Raw genomic sequence first — 27,785 nt, 5'->3', positions numbered from 1 at the left:
GGATGCTTGCTAGAGTTCCAATCATAATTGCATATGATCCAAGAAGAGAAAGTATGTTAGCTTATGCCTCTCCCTCAAACAAAATTGCAATACTGATTACCGGTCTAGTAAAGTAGTCAGTTGCCTAGGGACAATTTCACAGCTCCTACCACCACTTTCCACACTCGCTATATTTACTTTATTGCTTCTTTGTCTAAACATCCCCTAGCTTTTATTTACGTGCTCTTTATTATCTTGCAAACCTATCCAACAACACCTACAAAGTACTTCTAGTTTCATACTTGTTCTAGGTAAAGCGAACACTAAGCGTGCGTAGAGTCCTATCAGTGGCAGATAGGGCTTGAGAGAATATTTGTTCTACCTTTAGCTCCTCGTTGGGTTCGACACTCTTACTTATTGAAAGGGGGCTACAATTTTCCCCTACACTTGTGGGTTATCAAGACCTTTTTCTGGCGCCGTTGCCGGGGAGTCATAGCATGGGGAGAATATTCTTGTGTGTGCTTGTTTGCTTTATCACTAAGTAATTTTTATTTGCTATTCTTAGTTGTTTTATATCTTTAATTATGGGTAGGAAACGCAAAATACCAAAGAAATTAGTTGTACCTACTACACAAATGGTTGAAGAACCACTCAAAATCTATCACACTCCTGAAGCTTTTTACTTGGATCGTCTTCGATCCCTCTATGCTCGTGCTGAAATCCCAACTAGCTTAGTTGAGGGCAAATCTTTAGATGAGCATGCTTGTTATGTGGGACATCATATATCTGAAAAAAGGAAACTTTTACTGGATCAAATTCATTGTTTGCAATGCTATGCTTGGAGTTCATGTGAAATATATGATGTTACTTGTTGTTCTGAAAACCCTAAGAAACACCTTCCTACCAATGTGAGTTTATTGATAATGGAATCGTATCATTGTATGCTAAGGGTCTTTATAATTACTATGATGTTCAACAAATTGAAGAATTTGTTGGTTTTAAGGGTGCTTATGAAATTGCTTCTTTGATTGAAAAGTATGATGCTACTCTCTACAAATCTGAAAATTTTGCCATACTTGAATATTGTTATGATAATTATGCTTCTAATGCCTATGTTAAACCATATATTGAGGACTTCTCCGCTGTCCAAGAAGAGACTAATATTTTGCAGGAGTCTATGGAAGAGGAAATTGATGAAACTGTGAGCTCATTGGATGAAAAAGATGAGGAGAGTGAAGAACAAAAGGAGGAAGAGCGGATTAGCTACCCGTGCCCACCTTCTAATGAGAGTAACTCTTCAACTCATACATTGTTTAATTCCCCTTCGTGCTTACCGAAGGATGATTGCTATGATGATTATTATGATCCCGTTGATTCTCTTGAAATATCGCTTTTTCATGATGCTTGCTATGCTTGTGGCCATGATGCCAATATGAATTATATTTATGGAGATGAATTTGCTATATTTCCTTATGTTAAACATGAAATTGGTCCTATTGCACCCATGCATGATAGTCCTATTATCTATTTGAATTCTCCCAACTACACTATATCGAGATTAGCATTTGTCACTCCGAGTTTCGGAGAGGTGTCTCCGGGCCCTCTCGTTAATACACATCATAAGCTTGCAAGCAAACGACTAAGCAGTTAGTCACAAGGTGATGTATGACGGAACGAGTAAAGAGACTTGCCGGTAACAAGATTGAGCTAGGTATGAAGATACCGACGATCGAATCTCGGACAAGTAACATACTGATGAACAAAGGGAATTACATATGTTGTCATAACGGTTCGACCGATAAAGATCTTCGTAGAATATGTAGGAGCCAATATGGGCATCCAGGTTCCGCTATTGGTTATTGACCGGAGAGGTGTCTCGGTCATGTCTACATAGTTCTCGAACCCGTAGGGTCCGCACGCTTAATGTTAGTTGACGATATAGTGTCATAAGAGTTATATGATTTGGTCACTGAATGTTCTTCAGAGTCCTATATGTGATCACAGGCATGATGAGGAGTCTCGAAATGGTCGAGAGGTAAATATTGATATATATGACGATAGTACTCGGACACCGGAAGTGTTCCGGAGTGTATCGGCTATTTATCGGAGTACCAGAGGGGTTACCGGAAACCCTGGGGGATATATGGGCCATATGGTCCATGAGAGGGGAGCACACTAGTCCACAAGGGGTGGCGCGCCCCCCTATGGCAGGAGGCCGAATCGGGAGAAGGAAAAAGGGGGTTCGGCCCCCTTTCCTTTCTCTCTTCCCCCTTCCCTTTCTTCTCCGGTGAAAAAAGGAAGGGGGTGTGACTTGGGGAAATCCCAAGGAGGATTCGGAACCTACTTGGGGTGCCCCTGGCTACCTCCCCTCTCCCTCCCACCTATATATATGCGGAGACTGAAGGAAATATGCCCTACACATGATGATGGGTTGCCTTTTACTACTACACATGATGATTTTGATAGATATAATATGCATGTGCTTGCTGCTCCTACTTGCAATTATTATGAGAGAGGAACTATATCTGCACATCTCTATGTTTCCAATATGATAAAATTTCAAGAAACTATTTATACTATGCATTGGCCTTTACTATGTGTGCATGAATTGTTATTTTATGACATGCTGATGCATAGGAAGAGAGTTAGACTTCGTTGTTGCATGATATATGTTACTTTTTGATCACTACTAACTTACAAATCATTGTTAATTAAAATTGGCTTTGATATACCTTGGGATCCGGGTGGATCCATTACTTGAGCACTATATGCCTAGCTTAATGGATTTAAAGAAAGCGCTGCCAGGGAGACAACCCGGAAGTTTTAGAGAGTCATTTATTTCTGTTGAGTGCTTTCATATAGTTTAAAAACAAAAAAAATAAAGAGGGGAACCTAAAACTTTTCAAAAAGCAAAGTGAAAGTGAGAAAGACAAGCATTGTTGAAGTGGGGGAGCTCCTTGAACTTTGTTCATGCTCACGGAAACTCTGTTAATCTTAATTACAGAAACTTTTCATCAAAAATAATTATTCCCTTGTACAATTCCATTGTATTATAAAAATAATGTGCCAAGGTTTTCCTTTAGGATGTTTACAGTGCTTGTTGGTTTGTACGGCGCAGGACAGAAACTTTGGCTGTAGTGCGCGATTTTACATTTTTTGCTGGAAAGTCAAATGGTTCTGATTCTTTTTGCATTGTCTTGCTGTACAAATTATTATTTTTTCCTAATTTGGGTAGAATTTTTGGGTTACAGAAGTATGGTCGATGTTAAGATTTCTACATACTGGTCTGTTTTTGACAGATTCTGTTTTTGATGCATAGTTTGCTTGTTTGATGAAACTATCAATTTCTATCAATGGATTAAGCCATGGAAAAGTTATACTAAAGTAGACACAATGAAAAAAAAATGAATTGGATTTCAACAGTACTTATAGTATTGATTTGCTTTATTATACTAACGAATCTTACCGAGTTTTCTGTTGAAGTTTTGTGTGGATGAAGTGTTTGATCGAGGAGGTCTCGATATGAGGAAAAGGAAGAGAGGCAAGAGCTCAAGCTTGGGGATGCCCAAGGCACCCCGATTAAATATTCAAGGAGACTCAAGCATCTAAGCTTGGGGATGCCCTGGAAGGCATCCCCTCTTTCTTCAACAAGTATCGGTATGTTTTCGTATTCGTTTCATTCATGCGATATGTGCAAGTCTTGGAGCGTCTTTTGCATTTATTTTTCACTTTTCTTTTATGCACCATGCTGGTATGAGATAGTCCTTGGTTGATTTATAGAATGCTCATTGCACTTCACTTATATCTTTTGAGTATGGCTTTATAGAATGCTTCATGTGCTTCGCTTATATCTTTTGAAGTTTGGATTGCCTGTAACTCTTCACATAGAAAACCGCGATTTGTAGAATGCTCTTTTGCTACACTTATATTTGTTAGAGCGTGGGCATATCTTTTGTAGAAAGAATTAAACACTCTTGCTTCACTTATATCAATTTAGAGAGATGACACGAATTGGTCATTCACATGGTGTAACACCCTAAAAATTTAACCATGAATTTTTGTATAAAATTTTACCAAGGAATTAAATTTTTACTTTCTGGATATTCTTTTGATTTCAGAACCCCTTTTTCTTTTGTGAAGTCTTTACCTCAAGGGGAAAACTTTCCAAGAATATTATTGATCTTGTATACCCTCTCAAGAAAAAAAATTCTTTTATCAATGGATTTATTTGCATAATTGTTTTCCTGAGCTTTATTCTTTTAAAATGATTTTTCATAAGTTTTAGGGCTTCTTTTGCACTGCCACCATTTCACAAATGCATTTAAAATTTTCACCAAAATTTGGGGATGTCAAGTGATGTTTTTAAATCACTCTGGTGCAAAAATATCTTTTATTCATTGGAGATTTTAAGCTCTATCCCTAGTTTTCAAAACTGGTCCAGTTGGTAAGATTTCACTACAACCTATTTAAATATTTCTTTAAAAATTACATAAAAATTTGGAGATGTCAGTAGATGCATATAATTCATTTTTATGCAAAAACCCATGATTGTTCTTTGAAAAATTGGAGCAAATCATCCTCTTTTGCTCTCTGGTCCAGTTGGGTGTTTCGTACTACAACTCTATTTTCTTCTTCTCTAATGCCCATGATCTTCATCCTGCTTATAAACCACCCTACAAAACCCTTAAGTCCAGGCGAGTGACCCCATAGGAGTATTTTTGGTCCATGTAATGATGCCCTTTATCTTCTGTCCAGAAATGATTTTCTCAAAGACTTACACTAACAAGTTTATGTTTTTTACAAACTAACCTGGCCACCCTCTTTAGCTTCTAAAGAGACTAGGATCTGGAGATTTTGGCCACCCCAACAGTTGCCTAGATGCTCTTAGCATTTTGTCAAACACCTTGAGTGCATGAACAGATCTGGCATGATTATTAGTTTGTATTGTGAGCTTGATCCTATGACCTAACTAACTTGTCCACTAAGCTCCTAGATAATCCTAACCCAAGCCTGTTAGCTACCAGCATCACCCTAGCTCTCTAACACGCGCTGGCATTTCGCCGAGCACCTGGCGTGTGTGCGCTAGGCGCGCCCAGAGCACGCGTTTTGCACGTGCGTGCGCACGGGTTGCCGCATCTGGCCTCTGGCCTTTGCTCACCTGCAGAGTCGCGCCCGTCCTCATCCACTCACCTGCACCCTCCAGGCCGCCCCTGGAGCCCCACAGCACCGCCGTCAAGTCGGCCCCGGCGGCTAGCGGCCAGCCACAGTAGGTTCCTGCCACAGACGGCGCCGCCCAAGCCACACGCGTGCGCCAGCTGCCCTCTGGAGCAGTCTGAGCTCATCCATAAGCTCGTCTGCAAGCGCTCGTCGCTGCCACGTCCCCCCTGCTGCAACAGAACGATGGTTCGCCGGCGTCCTTATCCACAGCCGTGGAACCGACGTAGCTGCGCTATAAATGGAGACCCCCGTCCAGCCCCACAGGCAATCTCGTACCACCCCTCTAGCGCGCCCCATGGCCAGCAAGCGACGATGGGAGGCCTTCTTCCTCGCCTCTGGCCAGTTCGGCCGCCGCCACTCTCCGGCTCAGTTTGTCGCGAGCAGACCCTCCCCCGCCCATCCAACGCCACCACCCGACTCCACTTGGTCTTGCGGAGCCGCCCAAACCCTCAGCTTCGTCGGGGAGCCACCATATCCCAAACCCCCAATTCACCCGTAGCCACCTTTCGCCGCAAAGCTCGCCGCCGGCGACTCCCTTCACCCCCGCCAGCCGTTAGACCACCGCGAGGACCGCCCTGGACTGGCGGATCCATCCCCGCCCTCAGAACCCCGCGGGGAAGCGCCGTTCGTCGACGGCGATCATCGAGTCCCGCCTCCGCTCGGGTAGAGGAAAAGGAGGGAGAGGCGACTGCTCAAACCTGACGAGTGGGCCCCATGGACCCACTTTCAGTGACCACGGACCGGTCCAGGCTGGACTAAGTGAAGGCGTAAACACCATAGTACGTCTTCGACGTGTTTTATTCTGAAACATTTTTCCTTTTTTCTGTATTATTTTTAAAAACAGAATTTGACCAAACTTTGACCGACCATATCTTTTAAAATGTAACTCCAAATGAGTTGATTCTTTTTCCTACCTCTCTCAAATTTTGTCTAGTTTATTTTCAGTTTTATTTAAAAAAATTTAGACAACTTTTTTGTACTGTTTTGAAACTATGTATTAATTCAAATTTTTAAATAGGATTTTTGGAGAAGAAGACAACTTTCAAAAGTTTTGGGAATGCACCCTGCCTCTCCACAACTTGAAGGCAAGCATTCTGAACCCTGTCATAATATTTTTGTGTGTTGTTCGATATGGTTACAAGACCACCTTGACATGGAGCATTCGTTATTTTTTTGTGTGATGATGTGATCATACTAGTGAGAGCATAAAGAATGTCCTTGCTGTTGGAAAATGGTTATGCTTGTGATAGTAATCATCCTTGTATGCACCTCATGCCTACTGGAAAGAAGTCGGGAAAGCCTCTGTCTTGGGTAGACACGTGCTTGTCCCTAGTTCCTCGTCGAGACGGTTGTGTTCAGTATGGCATGATGAGGTATGAGGAGTGGTGATTCTGTCTGTTGGTTGAAATATATTTGTTATGCTAATCATGCAGGGAATACTTAAACCTCCTGAGTCGACCGTAGATCGAGTCTTGTTCTAGCAACCCCCATACTTGTTTCGTACTACCACTCGTCCCTGCCATAGGTAGGGTACGGTTCAGTAAGTTGCCAACCCCTTTCTATCACACACCATACAGAGAGGCCATGGTGGAAGATACCGGCTGCATCCGGTAGGCATGCCACCTGGTCCGGGGGCATGGGTGTTTCCGGTTGTAGCCGAGGGGGTAGCTCCCCTAGTTTGCATGTGTTATAAATTTTGTGATCCCGTGCTAATCGAGGTTGTAGCCTCCCCACTTAGAGTTTTGCTTAACGACTGCCGTGGGTGATTCCAGAAACCGATAAGTCAGGTTGGTGTGTGCGGTCAGGTGTGTTTTCAATTAAAAGACCGTAGACGGAATTAGTCCCGATGGACTAACGGAATCCATTACTCGCGGGTAAAGAGTACACCCTCTGCAGAGATTACATCTATTCCAATAGCCGTGTCCATGGTTAAGGACTACAGTCTGCGATGGGTCAAGTGTCGGTCTTAGTGTCGATCTTCAAAGGAAAAACAGCTAAACCAGAACATTGATTATGACCTGTGACATATGATGATTCTGGTTATTATTATTATTGTGGACTAATCGGTTATATTATTTGAATTATTGGGTATCCCTGGGACGGTTTTACCTCCTGGATATTCACTGCAATTATTCTCTTATAAGCCCTTTATGTGGTGTCGCTTAGACGCCCGACTGCGGCATGCTTGTCATTTAAATCACTTATAAGCCCTTTATGTGGTGTAGCTTAGACGCCCGACTGCGGCATGCTTGTCATTTAAATCACTTATAAGCCCTTTATGTGGTGTCGCTCAGACGCCCGACTGTGGCATGCTTGTTATTTAATTCACTTATAAGCCCTGTATGTGGTGTCGCTCAGATGCCCGACTGTGGCAATGCTTTAAATTATTATCCTTTCGAGGCGTCGCTTCAGACACCCGATTAGTGCATTCTATTCCTACTGTATTATTGTTATGAATAACCTGTCTGTGTGCATCATGGGTTTTATCTTTGTGATTTACATTGTGATAACAGAATAATTCTGAGCATGATTATCATCTGATATATTATACATGTGTTCGTAATGTTTGCGAGTACATTCAAACTACTCACTGGCTTGTCCCTGGCTATTGTCTTGGTGTGGCGACCGGTTTTCCGGGTATTAATTTCCAGAAAGCGGCCCTTGTGCTCACCAGCCCCAGGATAACTATAAGCTGATGATGCACCAACTTGATACATGAACTCCAAGAAAAATACAAAATATGTAGTACAAGACCATTCTGGCCTGTGAGTACAACAAATGGTTTCTAGTGGTTGATAGCGGAAGCGGGTTGTGAATCAACAGTGTCTATGGGACTCCATTTCCCACGGGAACAGCTGACCAGGTTAACTCCTATCTTCGCGAGGCTGCTATCACCCTTGCATGGGCTCCGGGGCTGCCATCACGGTCGCTCCTCTCCACGCAAGAATTCTGGCCAAGACAATAGCCAGGGACAAGCCAGTGAGTACTTTGAATGTACTCGCAAACATTATGAACACGGTATAATATAACAACGATGTTCCGAAAAATTTATGCTCATGACGTCAGTCACAAAAATAAATCTCTGATGCATGTAAGGAGGTTATTTATGTAGATGCAATAACATATTAATAATAAAAGGCACCGATCGGACGTCTGGAGCGACGCCTCATAAAGGGCTTTAAAAGAAGTGCCACAGTCGGGCGTCTTAGCGACACCACATAAAGGGCTTTAAAAGAAATACCACAGTCGGGCGTCTGAGCGACACCATGTAAAGGGGTTTAAAAGAAATGCCACAGTCGGGCGTCTTAGCAACACCACATAAAGGGCTTTAAAAGGAATGCCACAGTCGGGCGTCTGAGCGACACCACGTAAAGGGCTTTAAAACAAATGCCACAGTCGGGCGTATTAGCGACACCACATAAAGGGCTTTAAAAGAAATGCCACAGTCGGGCGTCTGAGCGACACCACATAAGGTGCTTTCAAAGAAATGCCACAGTCGGGCGTCTGAGCGACACCACATAAAGGGCTTTAAAAGAAATCATAGTGAATATCCAGGAGGTAAAAACCACTCCAAGGATACTCCATATTTCAAATAATATAAAGGAGTTAGTCCATAAATAAAAATAATCATAATCATCATAAATCACAAGTCACAAACCATGTTCTAGTTTAATAGTTTCTCCTCCGAAGACCGACACTTAGACCGACACTTGACCATCCTAGACTGTAATCCTTAACCATGGACATGGCTATTCGAATAGCTTTAATCTCTGCAGAGGGTGTACTCTTTACCCACGAGTAACGGATTCCTTTAGTCCATAGGGACTAATTCCGTCTACGGTCTTTTTGTTGAAAACACACCTAACTTGCACACCCCAGCTTAACTCACACGTGTCTGGAATCACCCACGACACCCGTCAAGCAAACTCTAAGTGGTGAGGCTACAACCTCGCGTAGCATGGGCTCAAATTTATATTGCGCGCTCTAAGGGGTGGCCTCCCCTCTTGGTCTCAACCGGAAACACCCATGCCCCTGGACCAGGTGGCCTGCCTACCAGCTACAACCGGTATCTTCCACCATGGCCTCTCTGTACGGTGTGTGCTAGAAAGAGGTTGACAACTTACTGAACCGTACTCTACTTGTTGTAGAGACGAGTGGTAGTAAGAAGCAAGTATGGGGGTTACTGGAACAAGACTCGATCTAGGGTCGACTCAGGAGGTTTAAGTATTCCCTGCATGATTAGCATAATGAATATATTTCAACCAACAGAGTCACCGCTCATTATACCTTACCATGCCATACCGGACATAACCGTCCCGATGTTGACCGACGACAAACTCATGCCTACCCAAGGCAGAGGTTTTCCCGGATTCCTTCCGGTATGCATGCAAGGCACATGAGGATGATTATTATCACAAGTGTGCCAATTTCCAACAGCATGGAAATCATTTATATGCATTCATGCGCATGATCATATCACATGAAATAACGAGTTCTCCGAAATGAGGTGGTGTTATAAACCTATCAATGAACACACCAAAATATTATGCCGGTGTGCAGAATGCTTGCCTTCGGGTCACGGGAAGGCAGGGTGCATTTCAAACTCTTGAAATAATTCTCCTCTCTTCAAAAATCCTATTTTTAAAATATAAAAGAATTAACACACAAAATAAAAACAGCACAAAAGGTTGTTTTGAAATTTTTTCAAATAAATCTTAAAATAAACAAGACAATATTTGAGAAAGGTAGGAAAAGGAATTAATTCATTTGGAGTTGTATTTAAAAAGATACAGCAGGTCAAAGTTTGGTCAAAATATGTTATTTAAAATAAAACTGAAAAGAAAAACGTTTCAAATAAATACGTACATGTCGAAAAAGCGTACTTCGGAAGTGCGTTTCCACTTAACCCACGTGGATTGGGGTGGGGTCACTGACAGTGGGTCCAGGGGGCCCACTGGTCAGGTTTGACCAGTCCCCACTCCCTCCTCTTCTCTGCCCGAGCAGAGGCAGGGCGTCCGGCGATCGTTGCCGGCGAATGGCAGTTCTTCGCGGGCATCCGAGTGCAGGGATGGATCCGCCACTCCTAGGCGGTCCTCCCGATGGTCGTAGGGGTCGCCGGGGGTGGATGGAGTCGCCGGCGGCGAGCTCCGCGGCGGAGGAGGCTCCGGGGACAAAGTGAGTTTGGGGCTGCGGTGGTCTCCGGCCAAAATTGAGCGTGGGGTTGTACTCGTGAGAGGGAGGGAGAGATCTTGGTGGAGAGAGTGGAGAGGGGGAGGCACTGGTGGCGACGGAATCGGCTGGGACTTGGCAGCGACCGAACCGGCCGGACTCGGGGAAGACGGCCTTCCCTTACTCGACTGCTGGCCAAGGTAACACTAGGAGTATCACTTGAGGTTGCTCGAGGACTCGATTGAGCTCCGGGGTCCTTATATAGGCGGTGGAGGTCGATTCCGAGGCGGCCGGCGATAACGACGATGGCGAACCGCCTCCCTGTAGCGTCAGGGTGTCGTGGCAACGACGGGAGCTAACCGACGAGCGAGGGGATAAGCTTGCGCTGTTCCCAGGGGCAGGTGGCGAGCCGGGGTGGCTTTGGCGGCGCCAACCATGGCAGAGGCGCGCTGCAGACGCTGGCGTGCCGCCAAGGCTCTGACGGCAGCGCTCTAGGCTGCCAGGGCGGCTTGGCGCATTGCGGTGAGGAGGGTAGTGCGTGGCGTGGCGCTACAGACCGGGCCAAAACCAGGGGCGCAACGTGTCGGCTCGGCCGTGGCTCGGGCAATACGCGCGCTCTGCTCGCGCCCAGAGCACGCACGGAAGGTGTTCGATAAAGTGCCATGGCATGCTACAGGCCTCAGGTGAGGTTGGCAAGCAATAGAACTAGGTTAGTGATAGAGGGAAGATCAAGGGACAAGGTGGTTTGGTCAGGAGACCAAGTTCACAATGCCAACAACAACTCATGTCAAATCTGGTCATGCTCTCAAGGTGTTTGACCAAATGTCACAGGCACCTAGGCATTTCTTGGAGTGGCCAATTCTTCCAGATCAGTGTCTCTTTGGATGCACAAGAGGGTGGTGAGGTTAGTTGGTGAAAAGCACAAACTTGCTAGTGCAAGTTTTGCAGAACTTCAAATCTGGACAGGATGTGAATGGCATTATTTCATGAACCAAAAATATGCCAATGGTTGCATGCTCCTGGACTTAGGGGTTTAGCATGGAGGACTACAAGTAGGGAAAATAATCAAGGGCCAAAGAGCAAGCAATAATATGGATGATGTACAAACCATCATGTTGGACGAGAATGAAGATGAGGTTGATTCACTCAAAATTTTCAAAGAACAACCCTGGATTTTTGCATATAATGGAATCATATGCTGCTACTGACATCCCATAATTTTGGTGGAATCTAGAAACAAATATTTGAAAGGGTTGTAGTGCAAAATTGTCCACTGGACCAGAGAAGAAAAACATGTGTAGCACTCAAAATATGAAATGAATGAAATATATTATTGCACAGAAGTGATTGAGAGACATCACATGACATCTCCAAATTTTGGTTGGATTTTTAGTTAAATCTATCAACTGGTTGTAGTACAAAAAGAGCTCCAAAACTTAAAACAAGTCATTTTAATGAATAAAGCTCAGTGTGAAATAATCTAATAAATAAATCTACTGATTGAGAGATGTTTTTAATGAGAGGGCAAATAAGTCCAATAGGGTTTGGAGGATCCACTTGGGAAAAATTCCTTAATATTAAAAGAAAAGTTTTGAAATCAACAGAGATATTCTTGCAGGCAAAAAAATTTAAACTCTTGGCAAAATTTTAATAACTAAAACCTGGTTAGATTTTTGGGGTGTTACACTTGGCCAGATTTCTTGCACGGTGAGGAGCGTTGTGATGACAGCCCCGGAGCCTACGCAATGATGATAGCAGCCTCACGAAGATAGGAGTTATCCTGGTCAACTGTTCCTGTGGGAAATGGAGTCCCATAGACGTTGATGAACCACAGACCGCTTCCGCCATCAACCACTAGCAACCTTGTGTTGTACTCATAGGCCAGAATAGTATTGTACTACATATTATGTATTTTTGCTTGGAGTTTCTGTATCAAGTTGGTGCCTCATCAGCTAACAGTAATCCTGGGGCTGGTGAGCACAAAGGCCATTTTCTGGGAAATTAGTACCCGGAAAACCGGTCGTCACAAACTTGGTATCAGAGCCAGGCTGAGCATTGGCTAATCCTATCTTAGCCAGGTCAATAAACCTAGATTAACCAACCCACCAGACCTTAACCTAACCCCCGCTAAGCTTCTCGTGTAAGATAGCCATAAAGTGACCCCGACACCTTTTGGCAGTCGGTGCCCAACCTATCAGCCTAGCCTATCAATCACATGCCAGTGACCGACACCTAAATTGTCTCACTCGCAAGCGTGCGAAGGAAGACTCCGTCCCCTTTTCCTATAAAAAGGACACGCTAGCCTCAACCCAGCACAGCACAGCCTCTTTCCCAAACCAAGCCATAATGCCTGGCCCTGTCGTGCATAATGAGACCATAGCAAACAACCTTGGTGGTTTTGTGACCGTGCTAGCAAACCTCACCCGCCGTGCCTTTGCATTAGAAGAGCCCCCAGAATATGTTGCGTACCAAGGACCCATCAGCGTTGAAAGCCGTCAATTCTAGGCCACTGTGCACATCTATGGTAGGGGCCTATCGCCCGAACGCCCTTACCAGTTTACCGGAAGGACGACTTCCTTTGAGCCACAAGCCATCCAACTAGCGGCTCGAGAGGCTATAGTTCAACTCCGGCACTTGTCACCCAGAGTTAATTATCGCTCGTTCTACTACTACCCCAGCCGTGATGGCTATGGTAGCTAGGCCACCCCAGGTTGTCAACGGAGATCACGAGACGGATCCTGCATTATTGCATCTGGTGCGCTATGTAAGTGAACTAGAGGAACTGTTCGATCAAATCACCCTTGATCTGATCGCAGCTGATGGAGAACTGGTTCGCCGAGCCCCGGCAAGAGGAGAATATGAGCCCGACACCGACAACCTAGTCGTGCTATTCGGACAACCGATCGAATCCTTGAGGTCTGCCCCGGTCATCGACCAAAATACTTTGGTGTCCCCGGAAGTGCTTCGTCGCCTTTTGGGAACACGCTCCAGCGGGTTTGTGGCCAACAACCCCCGTGATGGTCATCATCGCTACCCCGACCCTGCAGCCCCTCAACCCCATCCAGCTAACCCCGACAGTGAAACCCGTGGAGAAGCCTCAACATCCACAAGGCATGCCCACTTAGATATCAACGAGGTAGACTAAGTCACTCGAGTAGTACCGAGTCTTAGTATGCCCACGCCCCGTAATTATGTAATCTTGCATCCCCTTGAATAAACGCATCCTGCTTGTGTGCCTCTGTTTTGAATAGTAGCCTTGCATAAATATGTTAGGTTGCGCTTGCATTTTCAATCCCGAGCACAACTACCAAAAACCACCCCGACGACACCCACAGTAATGCGTCGCTTTTGTGAGATATGTGTATATGTAGCATTGACCCCGACCCCGTAGAGCAGAACCGACAGACTAGTTACTCTTCACCGCGGTAAAAAAACCGTTTGGATGCTATATAAAAGGCCACCTCGTGACCTTGCCAAGTATCCCTCACCTCATGCACAACTTTCACAGCCATTTCTCTGCCATGCCGAGCCCCAGTATTTATCTGAGAACTCCAGACGCAACCCCAGGTAGTTTTGTTAAAAATTTGTGGGACTTTACCTGCAGTACCATGAGTGCCATCCGTCCACCCCAGTACTATCTGCTCAAATCGAGGATCACCCCATCCAACTCAAAATATTGGGCAGTGGTGCACATCCCTCCCTCAAACCCAAACCAAGACCCAACGGAAGTCTCCTTCATGGGGAAATCTATGCCAGCCCCACATATGGCCACTTTGTCGCCTTCGATTCGCGGTGCCCTATGCCAGCGATCGGGGGTATTATTACTTCCTGAGTCGTGCGGCACCCTGAGAAGTAGCATCTTTTCCCGGTGGATGAATTGAGAGAGACCCAGTACTGGCCAACCTGGCCCAGTATGTCATCGCTCAAGAACGTTTGACCCAACAAGTGATGGGTTATCTCTAGAGCCTCGCTGATTTGAATCCTCAGATCGTCATCGGCAGACTACTGAGGCCCGACCAGGAGAGACGCGTCCATCGACTATTCAATCTGCTTCCCCCGATAGAAGAAGAGTGTGCCCCAATCCCAGAGACGTTCTCTCAGGACCCTGTCCATTTACCGTTGTCTTTGTAAATGTCACTGCTATGTTTATTGTTTCAGTTATATGTTGCAATTTATGCCTAGTATCCTAAATTTCTGCGATGAATTAAATTTTTAGTTTCAAATAATATGAGTGGTTCTTACTGCTGTTAAATTTTTACTAACTGTTTTCACTCTCGAAAAAAAAATCCTGAAGTGAGATGTTTCCCTGTGTTGTTGCGGCATGTGTCTCTTCATGACATAGATTTTTATTTCCGCAGCACCACGACAGCAGACTCACAACCACAACCACTCGACCACACGCACATTTTTGCACCTAACTGATCACCTCACTAGCACCACAGTCTCTGAAGGAGGGATTTGTGGGAAATTATTCGGGTACAAGTTACCTCCAGCACACTGACAACAGTTAGTACCTGACACCGCACTTAATCCTCATGATCACCGCCACCGCGGAGAGATAACACTCGAGCGGCCGCATCGTGACGATCATCGAAGATCATCACGCACAAGAGCACAGAGAACCCCAACAATGCCGCCAACCCTCCACACACCAGGATCACGTACCAGTCCGGCATCACCTCCGCCATTGCAGCCTCATCTCGAGCTCCTGCGAACAGAAATGGAGGAGAAGGAAGGATAAGAAGAAGCTAGGGCAGGTGTGAGGAAGGAGAAAGGAGCAGCTCGGTCGTTTTATAGCAAAGTCCACCAGCGCCGCTAGTCGCCCGATCGCCGGTGTTCAGAAGCGAATCCACGAGCAGTGCCGACAGTGCACTGGCCCGTGAGGTGAGTGCACGCTGCGCCGGCAGCTAGCATGCCGCGCACTACCGCAGTATGGCCTAGATGCCCTACGCGCTAGCCGTCGCCGGTGGAGAAAGCGCAGGAAAGCGCACGGGAGAGAGGAAGAAGAGAGAGAGCCAGAGGAAGAAGAAGAGACCGATAGTGGGCCCTGGGTCCACCTGTCAGCCAGAGAGAGCATTGTGCTCTCGGGTACGACCAGCATATTTTAGTAGTTTAGATTTTTAATCAAAATTTTACTGTATCTAATAGTAGAATTTACCGTAAAAAATTTCCACGCAATGCCAGCATGCCACACTGTAGTTTTGCACCACTTATTTCCCACTCACTGTAGCCACATCTTAATTGCATAAGTATGATGGTTATTTTTGTGATATTATTTTTGAAAAGTAGGAGTATTTCTTTTCTAAACAGCCCTTAGCAAATCTCGAGGACGAGATTTTTCTTAAGGGGGGTAGTGTTGTAACACCCCAAAAAATTTAACCATGATTTTTGAATAAAATTTTACCAAGGAATTAAATTTTTACTTTATGGATTTTCTTTTGATTTCAGAACCCCTTTTTCTTTTGTGAACTCTTCAACTTTCCAAGAATATTATTGAACATGTATACCCTCTCAAGAAAACAATTCTTTTATCAGTGGATATATTTGCATAATTGTTTTCCTGAGATTTATTCTTTTAAAATGATTTTTTATAAGTTTTAGGGCCTCTTTTGCACTGCCACCATTTGGTAAATGCATTTAAAATTTTCATCAAAATTTGGGGATGTCATGTGATGTTTTTAAATCTCTCTAGTGCAAAAATATCTTTTATTCATTGAACATTTTAAGATCTATCCCTAGTTTTCAAAACTGGTCCAGTTGGTAAGATTTCACTACAACCTATGTAAATATTTCTTTAAAAATTACATAAAAATTTGGAGATGTGAGTAGATGCATATAATTCATTTTTATGCAAAAACCCATGATTGTTCTTTCAAAAATTTGAGCAAATCATCCTCTTTTGCTCTCTGGTCCAGTTGGGTGTTTTGTACTACAACTCTATTTTCTTCTTCTCTAATGCCCATGATCTTCCTCCTGCTTATAAACCACCCTACAAAACCCTAAGTCCAGGAGAGTGGCCCCATGGGAGTATTTTTGGTCCATGTAATGATGCCCTTTATCTTTTGTCCAGAAATGATTTTCTCAAAGACTTACACTAACAAGTTTCTATTTTTGACAAACTAACCTGGCCACCCTCTTTAGCTTCTAAAGAGACTAGGATCCGGAGATTTTGGCCACCCCAAGAGTTGCCTAGATGCTCTTAGCATTTTGTCAAACACCTTGAGTGCATGAGCAGATCTGGCATGATTATTAGTTTGTATTGTGAGCTTGATCCTCTGACCTAACTAACTTGTCCAATAAGCTCCTAGCTAATCCTAACCCAAGCATGTTAGCTACCAGCATCACCCGAGCTCTGTAACACGCGATGGCATTTCGCCGAGCACCTGGCGTGCGTGCGCTGTGCGCGCCCAGAGCGCGCGTTTTGCACGTGCGTGCACACGGGTCGTCGTGTCTGGCCCCTGGCCTTTGCTCACCTGCAGAGCCGCGCCCGTCCTCATCCACTCACCTGCACCCTCCAGGCCGCCCCTGCAGCCCCACAGTACCGCCGTCAGGTCGGCCCCGGCGGCTAGCGGCCGGCCACAGTGGGTTCCTGCCATGGACGGCGCCGCCCGAGCCACACACGTGTGCCAGCTGCCCTCTGGAGCAGTTCGAGCTCATCCACAAGCTCGTCTGCAAGCGCTCGTCGCCGCCACGTCCCCCCTGCTGCAACAGAACAACGGTTCGTCGGCGTCCTTATCCACGACCGCGGTACCGACGTAGCTGCGCTATAAATGGAGACCCCCAGACTCGTCCAGACCCTCAGGCAATCTCGTACCACCCCTCTAGCGCGCCCCACGGCCAGCAAGCGACGGCGGGAGGCCTTCTTCCTCGCCTCTGGCCAGTTCGGCCGCCGCCACTATCCGGCTTAGTTCGTCGCGAGCAGACCCTCCCCCGCCCATCCAACGCCACCACCTGACTCCACTTGGTCTTGCGGAGCCGCCCAAACCCTCAGCTTCGTTTGGGAGCCACCATAGCCCAAATCCCCAATTCACCCGTAGCCACCGTCCGCCGTAAATCTCGCCGCCGGCGACTCCCTTCACCCCCGTCAGCCGTTAGACCACCGGGAGGACCGCCCTGGACTGGCGGATCCATCCCCGCCCTCAGAACCCCGCGGGGATGTGCCGTTCGTCGATGGCGATCGCCGTAGTCCCACCTCCGCTCGGGCAGAGGAAAAGGAGGGAGAGGCGACTGGTTAAACCTGACCAGTGGGCCCCATGGACCCACTATCAGTGACCACGGACCGGTCCATGCTGGACTAAGTGAAGGCGTAAACACTAGAGTACGTCTTCGACGTGTTTTATTTCGAAATGTTTTTCCTTTTTTCTGTATTATTTTTAAAAACAGAATTTGACCAACCTTTGACTAACCATATCTTTTAAAATATAACACCAAATGTGTTGATTCTTTTTCCTACCTCTCTCAAATTTTGTCTAGTTTATTTTCAGATTTATTTGAAAAAAATTCAGACAACTTTTTTGTACTGTTTTGAAACTATGTATTAATTCAAATTTTTAAATAGGATTTTTGGAGAAGAAGACAACTTTCAAAAGTTTTGGGAATGCACCCTGCCTCTCCACAACTTGAAGGCAAGCATTGTGAACACTGGCATAATATTTTTGTGTGTTGTTCGATATGGTTACAAGACCACCTCGACATGGAGCATTCGTTATTTTTTTGTGATGATGTGATCATACTAGTGAGTGCATAAAGAATGTCCTTGCTGTTGGAAAATGGTTATGCTTGTGATAGTAATCATCCTCGTATGCCCCTCATGCCTACTGGAAAGAAGCCGGGAAAGCCTTTGTCTTGGGTAGACACGAGCTTGTCCCTAGTTCCTCGTCGTGAAGGTTGTGTCCGGTATGGCATGATGAGGTATGATGAGTGGTGATTCTGTCTGTTGGTTGAAATATATTTGTTATGCTAATCATGCAGGGAATACTTAAACCTCCTGAATCGACCGTAGATCGAATCTTGTTCCAGCAACCCCCATACTTGTTTCGTACTACCACTGGTCCCTGCCATAGGTAGGGTACAGTTCAGTAAGTTGCCAACCCCTTTCTAGCCCACACCGTACAGAGAGGCCATGGTGGAAGATATCGGCTGCATCCGATAGGCATGCCACCTGGTCCGGGGGCATGGGTGTTTCCGGTTGTAGCCGAGGGGGTAGCTCCCCTAGTTTGCACGCGTTATAAATTTTGTGATCCCATGCTAATCGAGGTTGTAGCCTCCCCACTTAGAGTTTTGCTTAACAAGTGTCGTGGCTGATTCTAGACACCGATAAGTCGTGCTGGTGTGTGCGGTCAGGTGTGTTTTCAATTAAAAGACCGTAGACGAAATTAGTCCCAATGGACTAACGAAATCTGTTGTTCGCGGGTAAAGAGTACACCCTCTGCAGAGATTACATCTATTAGAATGGCCGTGTCCATGGTTAAGGATTACAGTCTGGGATGGGTCAAGTGTCGGTCTTAGTGTCGGTCTTCGAAGGAAAAACAGCTAAACCAGAACATTGATTATGACCTGTGACATATGATGATTATGATTATTATTATTGTAGACTAACTGGCTATATTGTTTGAATTATTGGGTATCCCTGGGATAGTTTTACCACCTGGATATTCACTGTAATTATTCTCTTATAAGCCCTTTATGTGGTGTCGCTTAGACGCTCGACTGCGGCATGCTTGTCATTTATATCACTTATAAGCCCTTTATGTGGTGTCGCTTAGACGCCCGACTTTGGCATGCTTGTCATTTAAATCACTTATAAGCCCTTTATGTGGTGTCCCTCAGACGCCCGACTGTAGCATGCTTGTTATTTAATTCAATTATAAGCCCTTTATGCAGTGTCGCTCAGACGCCCGACTGTGGCAATGCTTTAAATTATTATCCTTTCGAGGCATCGCTTCAGACACCCGGTCGGTGCATTCTATTCCTACTCTATTATTGTTATGAATAACCTGCCTGTGTGCATCATGGGTTTTATCTTTGTGATTTACATTGTGATTACAGAATAATTCTGAGCATGATTATCAGCTGATATATTATACCTGTGTTCATAATGTTTGCGAGTACATTCAAAGTACTCATTGTCTTTTCCCTGGCTATTGTCTTGGCCAGATTTCTTGCACGATGAGGAGCGTTGCGGTGACAGCCCCGGAGCCTACGCAATGATGATAGCAGCCTCGCAAAGATAGGAGTTATCCTGGTCAGCTGTTCCTGTGGGAAATGGAGTCCCATGGACGTTTATGAACCACAGAGTGCTTCCGCCATCAACCACTAGCAACCTTGTGTTGTACTCATAGGCCAGAATGGTCTTGTACTACATATTATGTATTTTTGCTTGGAGTTTCTGTATCAAGTTGGTGCCTCATCAGCTAACAGTAATCCTGGGGCTGGTGAGCACAAAGGCCATTTTCTAGGAAATTAATACCCGGAAAACCTATCGTCACACATGGTTAGTTATAAAATCCTACATAAACCTGTGGATCACTGAATATTATATGTTTGATTCCTCGCAATAGTTTTGCGATATAGTGATGATAATATGTGGGAGGTACTAGTAGATGGTTGTGTTTAGTAAGGATGTTGGTGTTGAGGTTTGTGATTCCTAAAGCATGCACGTATGGTCTACTAACTACGTAACCAAATTGGCGCGCATTGTATTTTGATTGTTTATCTTTGCGTGAAGGTCGGGGGCGCGCGATGCTTAACTCCTACCAACCTCCCCCCTAGGAGCATGCGTGTAGTACTTTGTTTCAAGGGCTAATAATTTTTTGTAATAAGTATGTGAGTTCTTTATGACTAATGTTGAGTCCATGGATTATATGCACTCTCACCCTTCCATCATTGCTAGCCTCTTCGGTGCCGTGCATTAACCTTTCTCACCTCGAGAGTTGGTGCAAACTTTGCCGGTGCATCCAAACCCCATGATACGATACGTCTATCACACATAAGCCTCCTTATATCTTACTCAAAACAGCCACCATACCTACCTATCATGGCATTTCCATAGCCATTCCGAGATATATTTCCATGCAACTTCCATATTGCTTTCATTGTCATATTGCTTTGCATGATCGTAAGATAGCTAGCAGGATGTTTTCATGGCTTGTCCATTTTTTGATGTCATTGCTATGCTAGATCATTGCACATCCCGGTACACCGCTGGAAGCATTCATATAGAGTCATATCTTTGTTCTAGATATCGAGTTGTAATATTGAGTTGTAAGTAAATAAAGTGTGATGATCATCATCATAGAGCATTGCCCCATAAAAAAAGAGGCAAAAGAAGCCTAAATAAAAAAGGGGGCCAAAGAAGCCCCCCCCCCCAAAAAGGGCAATGTTACTATCCTTTTACCACACTTGTGCTTCAAAGTAGCACCATGTTCTTCATATAGAGAGTCTCCTATGTTATCACTTTCATATACTAGTGGGAATTTTCATTATAGAACTTGGCTTGTATATTCCAACAATGGGCTTCCTCAAATACCCTAGGTCTTCATGAGCAAGCAAGTTAGATGCACACCCACTTAGTTTTTAGTTTGAGCTTTCATACACTTATAGCTCTAGTGCATCTGTTGCATGGCAATCCCTACTCCTCGCATTGACATCAATTGATGGGCATCTCCATAGCCCGTTGATTGGCCATGTCGATGTGAGACTTTCTCCCTTTTTGTCTTCTCCACATAACCCCCTGCTACGTCTTGAGCTTGCGTTGGTTTTCCTTGAAGAGGAAAGGGTGATGCAGCATAGTAGCGTAAGTATTTCCCTCAGTTTTTGAGAACCAAGGTATCAATCCAGTAGGAGGCTGCTCAACAAGTCCCATGAACCTACACAAACAAACAAAGAACTCGCAACCAACACGATAAAGGGGTTGTCAATCCCTTCACGGCCACTTGCGAAAGATAGATCTGATAGAGATAATATGATAAGATAAATATATTTTTGGTATTTTATAATATAGATGCAGAAAATAAAGATGCAAATAAAATTAGATTGAAAGCAAATACGATAAGAGATAGACCTGGGGGCCATAGGTTTCACTAGTGTCTTCTCTCAAGATAGCATAAGTATTATGGTGGGTGAACAAATTACTGTCGAGCAATTGATAGAAAAGCGAATAATTATGACGTTATCGAGGCATGATCATGTATATAGGCATCACGTCCGTGACAAGTAAACCGACTCCTGCCTGCATCTACTACTATTACTCCACATATCGACCGCTATCCAGCATGCATCTAGAGTATTAAGTTCATAAGAACAGAGTAACGCATTATGAAAGATGATATGATGTAGAGGGATAAACTCAAGCAATATGATATAAACCCTATCTTTTTATCCTTGATGGCAACAATACAATACGTGTCTTGCAACCCTTCCTGTCACTGGGTACGAACACCGCAAGATTGAACCCAAAGCTAAGCACTTCTCCCATGGCAAGAAAGATCAATCTAGTAGGCCAAACCAAACCGATAATTCGAGGAGACTTGCAAAGATAACTCAATCATATATAAAAGAATTCAGAGAAGAATCAAATATTATTCATAGATAAACTGGATCATAAACCCACAATTCATTGGATCTCGACAAACACACCGCAAAAAGAGATTACACCGAATAGATCTCCACAAGAGAGGGGGAGATCATTGTATTGAGATCCAAAAAGAGAGAAGAAGCCAACTAGCTAATAACTATGGACCCGAAGGTCTGTGGTAAACTATTCACAACTCATCGGAAGGGCTATGGTGTTGATGTAGAAGCCCTCCGTGGTGGAATCCCCCTCTGGCAGAACGCCGGCGACGGCTCCAAGATGGGATCTCGCGGATACAGAAGGTTATGGTGGTGGAAATATTTCTTCGGTTGCTCCTTGGATGTTTTCGGGGTACATAGGCTTATATAGGAGGAAGAAGTACGTTGGTGGCTCCCCGAGGGGCCCACAAGACAAGGGGCACGCCCTACCCTCTCGTGGCCGCCTCGGCTACTTCTTGACTTGCACTCCAAGTTCTCTGGATCACGTTCGTTCCAAAAATCATGCTTCCGAAGGTTTCATTCCGTTTGGAATCCGTTTGATATTCCTTTTCTTCGAAATACTGAAATAGGCAAAAAAACAGCAATACGGGCTGGGCCTCCGGATAGTAGGTTAGTCCCAAAAATGATATAAATGTGTAAAATAAAGCCCATAGACATCCAAAACAGGTAATATAATAGCATGAAACAATCAAAAATTGTAGATACATTGGAGACGTATCAAGCATCCCCAAGCTTAATTCCTGCTCGTCCTTGAGTAGGTAAATGAACAAAACAGAATTTTTGATGTGGAATGCTACCTAGCATAATTCTCAATGTAATTTCTCTTTATTGTGGCATGAATGTTCAGATCCAAGTGATTCAAAATAAAAGTTCATATTGACAAAAGAAATAGCAATACTTCAAGCATACTAATAAAAGCAATCATGTCTTCTCAAAATAACATGGCTAAAGAAAGTTCATCCCTACAAAATCATATAATTAGGCTATGTTTCATTTTTGTCACACAAATATGTTCCCAACTTCTATACCCCCGATGAAAAGACAAGCAATTGTTTCGTACTTAAATAATCTCAAACTTTTTCAACCTTCACGCAATACATGAGCGTGAGCCATGGATATAGCACTATGGGTGGAATAGAATAATGATTGGGGATTGTGTCGAGAAGACAAAAAAAGGAGAAAGTCTCACATTGACGAGGATAATCAACGAGCTATGGCAATGCCCATCAATTGATGTCAACATGAGGAGTAGCGATTTCCATGCAACGGATGCACTAGAGCTATAAATGAATGAACGCTCAACAAAAGAAAACTAGTGGGTGTGCATCCAACTTGCTTGCTCACGAAGACCTAGGGCATTTGAGATAGCCCGTCGTAGGAATATACAAGCCAAGTTCTATAATGAAAAATTCCCACTAGTATATGAAAGTGACAACCTATGAGACTCTCTACATGAAAACATGGTGCTACTTTGAAGCACGATATATATGAGACTCATTACATCAAGAACAAAGTGCTACTTTGAAGCACAAGTGTGGAAAAGGAGATAGTAGCATTGCCCTTTTATTTATTTTCTTTTTTTTCTTTTTCTTTTTTTTCTTTTTTCTTTTTTTTCGTTTTTTTTCTTTGGCCTTCCTTTTTTTTCTTTTTTGGTCTGTCATTTTTTCTTTTTCTTTTTGGGCAGTGCTCTAATAATAGTGATCATCACACTTTTATTGATTACAACACATGAATTACAACTCGAAACTAGAACAAGATATGACTCTATATGAATGCCTCCGGCGGTGTACCGGGATGGTGCAATGAATCAAGAGTGACATGTATAAAAAATATATGCATGGTGGCTTTTCCACAAATACGATGTCAACTATATGATCATCCAATGGCAATATGACAAAAGTAATGTATGTCATGATAATGATGAACGAAACGGTGGAAAGTTGCATGGCAATATTATCTCGGAATGGCTATGGAAATGCCATAAATAGGTAGGTATGGTGGCTGTTTTGAGGAGGATATAAGGAGGTTTATGTGTGATAGAGCGTATCATATCACGGGATTTGGATGCACCAGTGAGACTTGCTAACTTCAACACAAGCATTTTTTAAATTCATAATCACCCAACTAGCATGACTTTAATATCACTAACTCCCTATCTCAAAACAATTATCAAGTATCAAGTTGATCATAGCATCCAATTCACTTCCTATGATAGTTTTTACTATACCCAACTTGGATGCTCATCATTCTAGGACCAATTTATAACCATAGCAAATACATATCTGTTCTAAAAGACTCTCAAAATAATATAAGTGAAGCATGAGAGATCAACAATTTCTTCAAAAGTAATCCACCGTCGTGCTCTAAAAGATATAAGTGAAGCACTAGAGAAAAAACTATCTAGCTCAAAAGATATAAGTGAAGCACATAGAGTATTCTAGCACATTTCAATCAATTAGGCTTCTCCCAAAAGGTGTGTTACAGCAAGGATGATTGTGGTAAACTAATAATCAAGGACTAATATAATACACGACGCTCCAAGCAAAACACATATCATGTCGCGAATAAAAATATAGCTCCAAGTAAAGTTACCAATGAACGAAGACGAAAGAGGGGATGCCTTCCGGGGGCATCCCCAAGCTTAGGATTTTGGCTATTCTTGAATATCTTGGGGTTCCTTGGGCATCCCCAATCTTAGGCTTTTGCCACCCTTTATTCCATAGTCCATCAAATCTTTACCCAAAACTTGAAAACTTCACAACACAAAACTCAACAGGAAATCTCATAAGCTCCATTAGTGAAAGAAAACAAAACCACCACATAAGGTACTGTAATGAACTCATTATTTATTTATTTTGGTGTTAAACCTACTATATTCCAAGTTCTCTATGGTTCGTACCCTTACATACTAGCCATAGATGCATCAAAATAAGCAAACAACACACGAAAAAACAGAATCTGTCAAAAACAGAACAGTCTGTAGCAATCTGTAACTAACGCAAACTTATGGAACCTTAAAAATCCTACCAAAATAGGACGTCCTAAACAATTTTTTTATTGAACATCAGCAAAAATAATCAAAGCAAAATCTCGTTTTTGTGATTTATTGAATTTTTCTCATGAGCGCAAAGTGTTTTTTTCAACAGAATCAAATCAACTCATATCATAGGTTATCCTATAGGTTCTACTTGGCACAAACACTAAATAAAACATGAAAACACATATAAACAGAAAGTAGATGCAAAATTTATTACTAAACAGGAACAAAAACAAGAATCACAAAGAAAATTGGGTTGCCTCCCAACTAGCGCTATCGTTTAACACCCCTAGCTAGGCATAAAAGCGGAGATAGATCTAAGTAGTGCCATCTTTGGCACATGATTCATAGGTAGCTCGCATGATAGATTCATCAGGTAATTTGACTTTCTTTCTTGGAAAGTGCTCCATGCCTTTCTTTAATGGAAATTGGAATCTAATATTCCCTTCCTTCATATCAATAATCGCACCAATCGTTCTAAGGAAAGGTCTACCAAGAATAATAGGGCAAGAAAGATTGCAATCTATATCAAGAACGATAAAATCAACGGGCACCAAATTTCTATTAGCAACAATGAGAACATCATTGATCCTTCCCATTGGCTTTTTAATGGTGGAATCCGCAAGGTGCAAATTTAAATAGCAATCATCAAGATCATGGAAACCTAGAATATCACATAAAGTTTTCGGAATCGTGGAAACACTAGCACCCAAATCACACAAAGCAAAACACTCATAATCTTTAATTTTAATCTTTATAGTAGGTTACCACTCATCATTAAGTTTTCTAGGTATAGAAACTTCCAAATTAAGTTTTTCATCAAAAAATTGCATCAAGGCATAAACAATATGTTTGGCTAAAGCTTTATTTTGACTATAAGCATGGAATTGGGAAGAACATGTTTTTATAAAGCAATCTTTCTTGGCACGCAATCTAGCGGTTCTTTCCTTGCACTCGTCAATGGAACTTCTCATAGCTTTGAGAGACTCATTGATATCATGCTTAGGAGGATAAGATCTAAGTTTGAGAGAATCAACATCAAGCGAAAGTCTATCAACGTTCCTAGCCAAATCATCAACTTTGAGTAATTTTTCTTCAAGCAAAGCGTTAAAATTCTTTTGAGAGATCATAAATTCTTTCACACTATTTTCAAAATTAGAGGGCATATTATTAAAATTACCATAAGAATTATTGTAGGAATTTCATAATTATTAGAGGAATTGCTAGGGAATGGTCTAGGATTAAAATTTCCTCTATAAGCATTGTTTCCAAAATTTTATTCCTACCAACAAAATTTACATCCATAGATTCATTATTATTCTCAATCAAGGTAGATAAAGGCATATCATTGGGATCAATAGAAGAACTCTTAGTAGCAAACAATCTCATAAGCTCATCCATCTTTCCACTCAAAACATTAATTTCTTCTATAGCATGCACTGTTTTACTAGTAGATCGTTCGGTGTGCCATTGAGAATAATTAGCCCTAATATTATCAAGAAGTTTTGTAGCATCTCCTGATGTGATTTCCATAAACGTGCCTTCGGCGGCCGAATATAAAATATTTCTAGAAGCAAAATTCAATCCGGCATAAAAATTTTGTATGATCATCCATAAATTCCAACCGTGAGTAGGGCAATTGCGAATCATCAATTTCATTCTTTCCCAAGATTGGGCAACATGCTCATGATGAAGTTGTTTAAAATTCATAATATTGTTCCTAAGTGAGATGATCTTAGCGGGAGGAAAATACTTGAGATAAAAGCATCTTTGCACTTGTTCCAAGAATCAATACTATTTTTAGGCAAAGAAGAAAACTAAACTTTAGCACGATCTCTAAGTGAAAACGGAAATAACTTCAATTTAACAATATCATTATCCGTATCTTTTTTCTTTTGCATATCACACAAATCAACAAAGTTGTTTAGATGAGTAGCGGCATCTTCACCAGGAAGGTCGGTGAATTGATCTTTCATAACAAGATTCAGCAAAGCGGTATTGATTTCACAAGACTCAACGTCATTATGAGGACCAATCAGAGTACTAAGGAAATCATTATTATTGGTACTCGAGAAATCACACAATTTGGTATTATCTTGCGCCATGGCGACAAGTAATCCAACACACAAGCAAACAAACAAAAAGGGCAAGCGAGAAAGAGGGGAAGAAAAAGGCAAGCGGAAAAGAGAGGAGATTGGGAAAGAGAGGGCGAATAAAACAGCAAGGTTGAAGTTGGGGAGAGGAAAACGAGAGGCAAATGGCAAATAATGTAAATGCGAGGGATATGAGTTTGTGATGGGTACTTGGTATGTCTTGACTTGAGCGAAGACCTCCCCAGCAACGGCGCCAGCAATCGTTCTTGCTACATCTTGAGCTTGCGTTGGTTTTCCTTGAAGAGGAAAGGGTGATGCAGCACAGTAGCGTAAGTATTTCCCTCAGTTTTTGAGAACCAAGGTATCAATCCAGTAGGAGGCTCCTCAACAAGTCCCACGAACCTACACAAACAAACAAAGAACTCGCAACCAACACGATAAAGGGGTTGTCAATCCCTTCACGACCAATTTGCGAAAGTGAGACCTGATAGAGATAATATGATAAGATAAATATATTTTTGGTATTTTATAATATAGATGCAGAAAATAAAGATGCAAATAAAAGTAGATTGAAAGCAAATATGATAAGAGATAGACCCGAGAGCCATAGGTTTCACTAGTGGCTTCTCTCAAGATAGCATAAGTATTACGGTGGGTGAACAAATTACTGTCGAGCAATTGATAGAAAAGCGAATAATTATGACGTTATCTAGGCATGA

This window comes from Triticum dicoccoides, chromosome 6B (assembly GCF_002162155.2).
Source record: "Triticum dicoccoides isolate Atlit2015 ecotype Zavitan chromosome 6B, WEW_v2.0, whole genome shotgun sequence".
Lineage (NCBI taxonomy): Eukaryota > Viridiplantae > Streptophyta > Magnoliopsida > Poales > Poaceae > Triticum > Triticum dicoccoides.
The sequence above is the reverse complement of the archived record's forward strand: the minus strand, read 5'-3'. Positions refer to the sequence as shown.